Genomic DNA, 11,102 nt, shown 5'->3' with positions numbered 1-11,102 from the left:
CAGACCCATTGCCATTCCAGTTTCTTCTCACAGATCCTGTGACTTGAAGTTTGGGAGTGGAGTGCTTACCCCTTCCCTTCCTTATTTTTTTTTTGGTCTGATCTGAGCTTTGATTTTTTTTTCTTTGGGCTTCAATCCATGGCCTCGAGTTTGGGTTGTGTCCAAGACCCCTGGCTTCAAACCCTGCCAGATACACCATAAGTCTTTTCCTCACAGTGACAGATTCAAGCTGCCTCCACTGTCTTGGGGAGTCTTGCATCCCCTCTAAATATAAGGTCTGCTCAGGTTTCAAGAGCAGATTTAAGAATTTGAGGGAAGACAGGCTAACATGCCTATCAACGGAATGCTCTCTGAGACCAATGGGGTCCGAGTCATCCCCCTGTACATCAAATCTGCCAACTACCTCTGCTCTGGCAGTAAGCAAAGACCCTGGGGACTCTGTGGCACCACCCAAACCCTCTAAGAAGAAAAGACCTCATAGTCCAGAATGGGATAAGAAAAAAGGGTAATGTGACCCTCTTGGGTTGGTAATGTGACCCTCAGGAGACCTCACGTCCAGTTACAGGTACCGTTGGGGTTCTCATCCCCTCTGGTACCGATACTAAGGCATCAGCAGAGAAGCTGCAGACCAACAAGCTGCAGACCCAGGGTGTCACTGACATTGGCTCTGGGCTCAGTGCCTTCGAAGCATGGGGACTCCAACGTCAAGACAAAATCATCATCTTGCACTGTTTGTTCTTCAATCCCGTCTCCATTACCACCTGCCACAAGTACTCCTGAGGAGCCCTGTTTGGAGTCCCTGGTACAATCCAGGCTCCTGTTCTCAAGGACCTTTGCATTCTGGAAAAGCCTGAATCACTACTACTGAGCAGTACCAAGACACTCTCCATTGGTACAGACTCATTTTCATAAATTGCTTAACCTCTGTCCCTATCATCTTGGATGATGACTTGTCCTCTGGTACAGACATGGTCCCGACGCAGACTCTTTGAGGGTATTGAGAGAGATTTCAAGATGGTACTGACTTGGCATTTCCCGGTACCTCTTCACAGCCAACCAGCTATCAAACCTCAGTACCGATACAAATTCAGGTCCTCTCTGGGATCCAGTTCCTACTTGACCTCTGGTACTAGCACTTTCCACCCTTCCGATGGACATGGGGGATGACAGCTCATATGACTGAGGTGTCCATACAGGGTCATCCATCTTCATGCCTGTCTCCCTTGATAGTCAACATAAGGAGCAAACTCCCAGTACAAGATGTATTCAGAGAACATGGCAAGGACAACTTTGGGGCCCTCCCACTTTCTCTTATGCTCCACCTCAGTGGGCATACTGCCATGGGCCCCCTATGGCAACTGGTGGTACAGGGTCCCATCTATTAAGAGGGCACATCAGTTGAAGAACCAGTACCCTTGAGCCTTGAACCTCAGGAATATCCCATGGAGGAGCAGGAACCAGCTGAGAAGAAACACCTCCTTTCCACAAGTCCTCCTTTACCAGATGAGGCTGTCATGGCTCCTCCACCTCTTACCCCAATTATTTCAAGGCCTTTCAAGACCTGACAAAATGTGTAGTGGACAATTTACAAATTCCACTAGAGGAGATACAGGAACCCCAGTATTCCTTGTTGGACATCCTCCATACATCTCCCCAGGGCAAGGTTGCTCTGCCTATTAATGATGCCTCTTGGTCCCAGCACACACAGTGTGGCAAACTCCAGCCCCCATCCCACCTATGTGCAAATGGGCTGACAAGAAATATTCCACCCAGCGGCTCAGAGTATTTTTTTCTCTCACCCTTCATCCAGCTCTCTGGTGGTTGAGGCCACTAACAAAAGAAACAGACATTGGTTCTGTTCAACACTATCAGGTAAAGAGCTAAAGAGATTGGACTTTTGGTTTGCAAGACCTACTCCTCTGAATCTTTGCAATTCAGAGTAGCTAATTATTAGTCCTGATGGTGAAGTAGAATTTTACAAAACTATAAATTCTCAGCCTGAACAACTGCCTCAGGCTCAGAGAGAACAATTTCAGACCCTCATTTTACAGAAGTCCAAACAGTTGCCAAGGCATCTCTCCAGGACTTGCTTGATGCCACTAACACAGCTACATTTCCATGGCTGCAACAGTTGTCCTGCACCAAGCTTTCTTGCTGCAGTCTTCCAGCCTTCCCCAAAGAACTTCCTTTTCAGGGGCGGAGGTCCGCCCCTCCCTTGTGCTGGAGTGCTGGGGCATCTAGGGCACAGGCATGGACCTACAGACACTGCTGACAAAAATCTGCAGTCAGGAGTGCACAGATGTGCACACATCCTCATGTGGAGCACCCCTAGGGATACATGTCTCAAAGAACTCCAGTTACTGTACAAGGTAAGTAAACCGCTCCTTCTCTGTTGTTTCCACCACCTCCCTTTCCTGCTGTTGGCAAGTGGATTCCATCTATGAAGTGGAAAGAGCTTGTGAGCTAAGTATCCCTTCTAGAAACATTTTAATTTGAAAGCTAGATTTTGTTTCCTTCTTTCATGTGCTGAGCTGAGTACAGCCTAAGTGAGGTAAATGAGAGGGGTGATATAGAAATGGTATACAGATTCTTTCACATCATCAAGGCCACATTCTTCAAATCCAGTTTGATAATGACTCCAGGTTATAAACGTCTGCTTAATGACCCCTCATATGACATAAACGTGTGTTAACCATTAAGTTTCTACGGGGACAGATGTTTACAACACAGAAGTCATCCTAAAACTGACACCCTTTTTGGCAGTCTCAGGCCTGGTCCATACAGCTATGATGGTGAAGGGTGTCAAAAATCCACTCGCGTGCTGTAACTATGCCGACCTAACTTCTGGTGTAGATGCACATAGGACGACAGAGGAATGCTTCTGTCCACCTAGCTACCATTGCTCAGGGAGATGGAGTTCCTACAGTGGTGTTCGTCCATTGTGGTAGGCTCATCTACAGTACAGGGTTACGCCATCATAGGCGATGGTGCTGTAACTTTGCTCCTATTAGTTCTGTTCTGTGGGAACGGTCTCAGCAGAAGAGGTGAAGGACTGACTGTTCTGTGGATAAATAGGAGATCATGGATATCAGTTCAGAACCACGAAGCAGTATGTGCCCCATTTTCGTGGGACAATGAAGAATATGTTTGATGAGGTTTTTTGTTGTTGACTTGCATGACAGAAAGACCTGCTCCATGTGGGACTATTCTACTACTGCATGTCCCCAAATGGCATAAATTATAATGTGTAAGTCTCTGTGTGTATTATAGATGTGTATATATACACATAGAGAAAGAGGGATGCAACTGATTACAATTTTCTGAAAGGGGCTCAACTTTGAAAAGTTTGAGGGGAAACATGGATTGTTCTTAACACTTGAAAACCAACTGCTAGTAGGTTAAGCTAATTATCGAGAGCCAAAACACAAAAAGTGGGGAAGTCCTTCAAGGTAAAGAACACCCACTTTCGTTACTCTTGCCAACTATTCATAGAATCATAGAAGATTAGGGTTGGAAGAGACCTCAGGAGGTCATCTAATCCAATCCCCTGCTCAAAGCAGGGCCAACACCAACTAAATCATCCCAGCTAGGGATGTACATCATGGCAAAACAACATTTAGTGATACTAACATGTGCAACTTCCATTTGGTTCCTCATTTTCTCTCTCAACTGCAGTTTCCTTTATTAATCTGCACATAATTTCTGCACCCTGGACTAACATAAAACCTGTGAGGAGCAGCATGAGACTACAGAAAAGACATTCTAAAACAAATATCAAGTCACTTATCCTATTATTCTGGAGAAGTGGGAAATGATCTTTACTATTGTTCTGCTAATTATTCCACTAGGATTAGCAGACAATAGCTATTAATTGGCTTTTTTTGTTGCACAAATCTCATTTTCCAGTGTTTTACTGTTTGATGCATTACTCTTAGCTTCTTCTCAGCCAGATACAACTCTTTCCCCTTCTCCAGCCCAATAAAAGCAAATGTCACAAGTGCCAGTAAAAAAAGGACAGTCTATTCAATCCTCAAAATATTCAATCCATTTTCTCTCCTCCTTTTAATTTCCCAATCGGATACAAGATTGATAATCTCAGAACCCAACAGAACATTAAATAAGTATAAACAAGAGATCAAATGAAGAATCTTTCACCTTCCTATCCGAGCTCGAAAGACCCTCCATTCCCCCACAACACACACTTATAACCCCTTAATCTTGCAAGCTTGATGCCCCACACAGCAGTTATGTTTCTCCCGTGAAGACACAGGTAGACATCCTTGTCAATGATTCTTTTTTTGCCTATAGAAGTCACTCTTACATAATTTAAAAAAAGTCTCTGTCTGGTCCTCATAACATGCCTGTCATCTTTTGCCATGAGCATAAAAATTAAACCCAACCACTTCCATCAACTTGCACGGCCCTTTCACCTTCATATTGTGCAGTTCATTTTCTGTACCTATTCTTTTTCCTACATTAGTCTAATACGTCTGTAGTCATACAGTGAACAAAACAATGGGGAATATGATTTAAGGAACTGTCCTGCTTTGGGAATGGACTAGATGTCAACTACCTATTTTCCATCTCTAATTTCTAATGCTGTGAAAATTATAATGCAAACATCTGACAGTCCTGAATTGAATAAATTCAAGATAATTCAAGGCCAAGAAGTTGTTTGCAGCCATTATTGATATCAGAAATTTTCTGGAACAGTTCTGAAAATCCTTCATTACAGGGAAGCTGGAAAAAACTTTAGCCACTTCTTGTGATGCTGCTACTGATCATTGAATTTCGCAAATGTTTAATTGTGTGTGTCCTGATGCAAGAGAGACATGATCCAAGATATAACTGCAGAACCCAATAGGATATTAAATACCTATAAAATACTCTTGCCAGGTTACACATTTTAGAAAATCACTCTAATCTATGACATTAATGTCCTCTTGTCTTAAAGTCACTTTGGTTCCTCCTACTCTCCGCCTGTGGTGCATAATACAGTAGTCTAGTCTCCTGTGAGCGATAATATTTTGGTCTAATTTCAGTTGTTGGGTTCAGTGTGTGGGTACTTGACGGTGTTAGTGGAGGACAGACTAAATGATCTGGTGGCCCCTTCTGGCCTTGAACTCCACGATTCATTCTCAGAAATCTAGACCTTTTATGTAAGTTATTTTAATGCTATAAACACCCCCAGTGTCACTAGAACGTTGTCTTGCTAAATCTAATCCAAAAGCTAGTGTTGCAGTATGACAGCTTTGGGTAGAGTGAAAACTACAGTTAAAGTTGCATGATATGTAGAATAACAACTGCTTTCTTTTTTCTAAAATCATATTAAAGTTAATAATATTCCATTAAATAATGAGTTCTTCAATAATCACTAATTTAAAACACATGGTTGTGTTTTATACCATACCTTTGTGGTACAAAAAATATTCACATACAACTTAACTGAAAGTACAATTCTGGATGGCAATATGGTCATATTTGTGGCTTGTAAAGAGAAACAAGACTGCATTATTTTTAGAAAAATCTAATTTGCTAATTACCAAGCACTGCATAATATGTTGTTATTCATCCATTCTGGAAATGATCTGAGATTTTTTCCATTGTGCCCCACATTGCAAAGGAAAAGGACTTGATTCAATTTTGTAATATATTTAGGTTCTGACATGGAAGCCAAACAGAGTAGACCTATCAGGGGTCCATGTGAGATCTTCTGCACTGTAAAAGCTAGACTTTTTCAAATTAAAATTATTAACATCTTAATAAGGATGGAATATTCTACATCAGTCAGAAATTATGTGACATTATTAATGGAAATGTTTTGTCAAGATAATGGCCAGTGATGCTTATCTGCCATAGCAATTAAAAAGCACTAATAAAATAATATAGAGATAAATTAGTGTTTGACATTATGGAGCTCATCATGAAAAAAAACTAATTTTTACAGCATTAACTGCAACTTGTTAGGGAAGTCATTTTTGAAAGCTAATGCCATGATAAATTTTAATAGCATGGGTAGTGCACACTTCAACTTCACATTGATTATACATTTAAAACTCCAAGGAAAATACCCACAAACAGGGTAAATAGAAGATGCATAAAATGTAACCTGAGCCAAATTAAAATGGTGCCGATTTCATCAACAGCATTTGTGTGTGATATAGTTATTATTGACCAGCATCTGTACATATTTAATTACTATCACACTTCCTTACCTCTTCTACTTCCCTAGAGAGGTCCATGAATCTAGCTAATCTTCTTGCAGGGTTTACTGGCTCTGCTGAATACTAAATAGAGATCCAACTGATTTTCCCCCCACAATCTTAATTAGTGGTGGCAGGGGTCTCTGTATTTCTCAAGCCATAGTGTCTTAAGTGAAGAGATCTGTGAAGCTTGAAAGCTTGTCTCTTCCACCAACAGAAGTTAGTCCAATCAGAGATATTACCTTACCCACCTTGTCTCCACTGAAGAAATAAGCATGCAGTTTTCTCCCTCCATACAGGCTGTTACCTCTCCTTTTGCTTTCAGAGTGATCATCTCACTGCTTTGGAATTAGCATATAATCTTACTCTTTCCAAATTAGTTTACACATGGAGCTTTCCATAAGCAAACATGAAGACACTTTGCTCCTAACAGAAGAAAGTTTTTATAGAAGGACTTCTTTGCCTACTGATGATCTGACTACTGGAATGGCTGTGGCTCTGATTTTGCTTACCTGGCTCACAGTGGCAGGGAGAAGAATAGTTTATTATGATCCCAAAGGGGAGGGGAAAAAAAGGGACCTACAGTCTCAATACCATAAAGAATAAGAAGCTGGTACTCAAGAAGACAGAGCTTTCATTCATCGTCTTCTTAGATAGGAAAGCTATGATTGGAAACGCCTTACGTTTTCATTTAGAAAAATTATGGGAAACATGAAAGGTGTCAGAAAACACAGAACTAGAATAGGAGATAACTGATGATAGCACTTTATCCAAGAATCCACTGTTGAAATGGGAATAGCTTAGTTTCTCTAAGAATGCTTGCAAAGTGTGTTAAATACTTACAGAAGTGTCACATTTACAGTTGAGCAAATAATGGATTTTTCAGTTCATGGTCCAAATAGAAATATTCAGAAAAAAAAATCTGGATAGATTCCAACTGAAACAAAAAACAAATTTATTTAGAATCAGCCAAAATGTTTTTGGTTGATTCACAATGATTAATTTTTTTAAAAAGTTTTTCAATTTGTTTTGAGTTGATCAGAACATTTTGGTTGATTCTGAACAACTGTTTTTTCATGCTTTCAAGTCAGTTTGGTTGTTTTCTGGTGTTTTTCTCTTTTTTTTTTTTAGTTTTAAAAATGGACCAAATTTTAAAACAAAATGCCACTTGAGATTTTTTTTTGAGTTCCTTTTAACCCAAACCATTTGTTAAATTTGACCCATATTTGGAAGTGGTTTCACAGCCTCCCCAAAATGCAATTTTTGTCAAAATTTCTATTTGCCAAAAAATGTTCAGTTGTAGTCTTAGTTAGAGCTGGTTGGAACATTTTCAGCTAAATGAAAATTTGTCAAAATATCATGTTCCACTGAAGTGTTTGGAATGGTCACCCTCTGGTCAGCTGTACTTACGATGTGTACCATAAGCACACAGGCTACATCCATGCTGCACTCCTCTTGTGGCGGCATGTACTGTATGTACACTTACACTCTGCAGTGAAAAGCAGGCTGTATCCATACTGCAGTGCGTAACTACACGTCTCAATGAAAGACTCTGGCAAGGGTGAGGCAGAATGGCAGCTCCCCACTGCTGAGCCTGAGTCTTTCTGCACTGCCTCCTCCTTGCTGCTGGAGCCTTGCCCTCTCAAAGGGAGCTGCTGAAGCCTTTCCTTGTCCCAGAGAAAAGCTCCTGCATCAGGCCAGCAAAGGGGAGCTGCCAGAGCTTTTCCCTGCTGCAAGAAAAGGTGCCTGAAATGGGGAGCAGCTGTAGCCTTGGGCTCCCTGTTTTGCAGGACTTTTTTCCTGCAATGGGGAAAAGCTCCAGCAGCTCCGTATGGTGAGAAAAAGCTCAGGCAGAGGGACACTATGCTTCTAAAAACAGCAGTATAGGCAGGGAGGCAAGTGGAGAATCATGTGACTATATACGTGGATACATACCCACAAGCTTCAGGAGTGTCTTTACTCTAGTCTGTTAAGTAGTCCCTCACCATCTACACTGCTATTCATACCTGTGCTAGGGGTAGGTGTAGTGTACGTACTCTACACGCTGCTGAAAGGGTCTTCAATGTAGAGCGAAACCACCACATGATCATAAAAATAAACTTTTGAAGTTAAAATACTGTTATGCCAAAACTGAAGCCATTGTTAGTGAAGATCTCCATTTCCAGAAATACAGAGTATTTCCATTAGCAGTGCTTTGGACAATCTCTTGCATAAGAAAATCCAAGTCCCTAGCAACTCATTGTCATGTTATGAACAGGATTATGACTGCAGATCAGAACACTTGCAGCAACTACATTCTTTCAGGCAGCAAGAGTACTAACTTATACCATTTATAATGGCAACTTGTGACGTTTCCACCTGTTTTATGGGACACAGAGCCCATGAGGTCATCTCACAAAGCAACACTGGATGAAATTTTTTATTTGCTACCAGTTAGGAGCAAATTCATACCAGTGACTTAAAAGGCTCCATATTCAATTACCAGTCTCCTGAATCACCTAATTTAGAGAATTTACAACATACATAAAATGCACCTAAAAACCTGAGTTCAGCAAAGAATCGCAGATACATCTTCACTGTTATTACTCCATAGTTAATTTTTCACTGCTGCATATGTGGTAGGCAAGTCAGATCCACAAGTGCATCATAAGATGAATGAATGAGACTAAATCACCACTAGACAACCCTCAAAATACTTACTGCCACCTGGAGCACATCTCTGCAAAACTGACTGACTTTACTCAAAGTTCCTTATGTTCCTTTCCTCAGCTCCATGAAGTCTCTTTGCTATTCTTCCCAAAGGCAATCAAGCATTACCTACACATAAACACACAGTCTGCATCTAAAGAAATGGCGGTCTTTGCATGTTTTCATGCTTCAAACCAGCCTCCCTCTTTTTTGTGTGTTTACACTGGGGCTGTATTTCACATACTAACTAGGGTATTCTGCCATAGCCCAACATCAGAGGACTAATCACATTAGGTACAATACTTACTATTGACTCCCCTCTATCATTATTCCATTGAACAATAGCTCAGAGAGCCACTAAGGCTTCCATCAAATGCTGAGCAGAATTTTAGCCTCAGTTCTCATGTGTCAGAACATGTTTGTGATAAATAAGTAATAGCAGTAACAAAATTAATACAATATTTAATACGGAGAAGCTGGCAATGCTCTTTGATAGGATCAAACCCAGCTATATTTAAATATTGCAGCCTTCATAAGCTTTGATTTCAAGTTGTGTCATAACATAGGAGCAATTTTTATTTTCCTAACTCAGTAAGATCATTAACCATACTGAGAGGCTGTGCATACACAAATCCCTGAGCTCAGTCTTGAAAACCAGGGGTGGATAACGAGCAGTTTGAAGTATGTACACTAGATGCTCCATTGCTACCCTGCTCACAGTATTGTTGTACTCTGCAGGTAATCAAGGCATCCTATAGAATGTAAACACTGACAGAACAGGGGCTGCTTTATGGCTAACTTTGGTGCTCAGATTTAAGTGTGGGACATCCCTTGAAGCTGTGCATGTTCTTTCAGTTTAGTTCAGTAGATTGCCCAACTCGGATTGTGAACCCATAGGTGCAGGAATTGTCTTGTACTATGTGTTTGTACAGTGTTGAGCACAATGGAGTCCAAATCCCAACTGAGGCCTCTGGGCCTGAATACAATAACGTTAAGTAGTGTGCTGTAAGAAGAACTTATGTCTCACTCACTCAGAAACACAAACAACCGCCCCCCCTCCGCCCCGACTACCCAAGATGCGATAAGGAATATTACATCTCCAGAAAATCTATTTTTTTCTTCTTTTTGGGGGGATACTGTATACCTTCATAAGAACACAACATAAGAACAATAGAACGGCCATACTGGGTCAAGACCAATGGTCCATCTAACCCAGTATCCTGTCTTCCGACAGTGGCCAATGCCAGATGTCCCAGAAGGAATGAACAGAAGAGGTAATCATCAAGTGATCTATGCCCTGTTGCCCAATCTTGGCCTTTACAACATCTTTCATTCCCCTACTTGATAATTCCACTTCCTCAAATTAGTCTTAATGCCTATGCCCAAAAGTCAGTTAAGTTGTTGTTAAAAGGCTCAAGATTTTCCTCCAGAACTAGCTAGGCATTTAAGTCATCAGATAAGAAACACTTCTTGATTTAATAAACTGTAGTGAATGTGGATTCCACTAGTGGTGTCACTTTTAGCCCTTCTCAGTAAGGAAGAGGGGAAGGTAGTAAATAGGAAGAGGGGTATGGTAGTAAATTAAAGGAAGAAAAATTAGAGAGATAAGGAGAGGAGAAGAATCATGTGGAACACCTCTTGGAAAAACTAGTTCCAAATAAAAGATGCTTTCTAGAGACTAATGAATTTGTTGTATACGCTCATAATTGTTTCCATTCACATGGAACAGGTCCAGCTGCTTTCAGCATCCACAAATGAGAAGCAGAAGGAAGTAGGAAAGAAAAACAACAGTATTTTGTTATGTCCACCAGTTACAAATACTGGATAGCACATAAATTATGTTAAGCACAATTAAACACAGCATTAACAGCAATAGTTTGTAATGCAATAAAACAAGACAGTTGTGATGAATGAGAAAGGGCCTGAAATGCATCGTATTGACAAACTAAAGCAATACATTGCCAGATTACATGTTTATAGAAACATGAACCAGAGGTCAAACAACTTGTTTCCTGCTAGCAGGGCATATGTTCATTTAAAGTTTATTTATGAAGGATTTAATTCCCTTCTTCCAACCGTATATACACTAAACTCTTTCTCCCATCATTAGGTGTAATGACAATTTCAGCTCCAGTGGAAGGACAATGGAAGAAGCGCCACTAATGTATTCAGCACTCACATGGCCACTGGCCATTTATTTTATTTATTAAT

This window comes from Caretta caretta, chromosome 1 (assembly GCF_965140235.1).
Source record: "Caretta caretta isolate rCarCar2 chromosome 1, rCarCar1.hap1, whole genome shotgun sequence".
NCBI classification, from domain to species: domain Eukaryota; kingdom Metazoa; phylum Chordata; order Testudines; family Cheloniidae; genus Caretta; species Caretta caretta.
Note: the sequence above shows the minus strand (reverse complement) of the source record.